An 899-nucleotide genomic window follows, 5' to 3' on the forward strand; every position below is an offset into this window, starting at 1 on the left:
GTTCAATCAACAGTTCATTTATTACTAAGCCACACACAGTACGATGTCAGCCAATCACATCCACACACACATCTCAGGTCAATTTGGAGCAGGGGTCACCGAGGGGTCAGCGACCTTTTCATACTGAGAGCTACTTCTAGGGAACGGAGATAAACACGGGTCACTCTTCTGTTGACTGCTTTAATTATGGGGGCTACCAGGAGCAGGTCAAAGGTCAAACCCATGGTCCACGGCGCGGCACTGAACCAGTGAACGCCACCTGTCGCTGCAGCTCTGACTGAGTGTTAAAGTGTTCAAAGTTCTTGTTCTGATCGAGTCCAGTGACGGCGAGGACGAGGACGAGGACGAGGACGGATGATGATGTCACTACACACACTGGAACTGATTCACTGTCTTTGAAAACTGAAACAGAGCTAAAAAAAACCTATGGCTCATGGCCTCTGAGTGAACCCCCCCCCCGCCCCCCCCCGTCTTTTCTCTAAGCTCCTCCTCCAACACTTCAACTCAACAGGAAATTGGACAGGAATTGATTTTCTTATTAGAAATAAAATTTGCAATAATAAAAACCAATCGCTGACATCACATCTGGTCACCTTGGTTACGGTGTCGCCTCGTTTCCACAGCGTCTCAGGAGGAACCTGTTCTAAAAGCAGATTTGATTGGCCGCCGGCCGCGTCCCTCTGTGCTGCTAATTAGCAGTCTGATGGCTTCACTCTGGTTACAAACACAAACACACACACACACATGAACACACACACACACATGAACACACACACACATGAACACACACACACGCCTCTGTGTCAGCGTTGGAAACACACACTCGTGTGATCATGAAAGTTCAACTCTCTGTTTTTTTTAACTCTTATGTGTGAACACACCCCCACCTCGCCCCCCCC

The sequence above is a fragment of the Cynoglossus semilaevis genome, chromosome 4, assembly GCF_000523025.1.
Source record: "Cynoglossus semilaevis isolate Cse_v1.0 chromosome 4, Cse_v1.0, whole genome shotgun sequence".
Lineage (NCBI taxonomy): Eukaryota > Metazoa > Chordata > Actinopteri > Pleuronectiformes > Cynoglossidae > Cynoglossus > Cynoglossus semilaevis.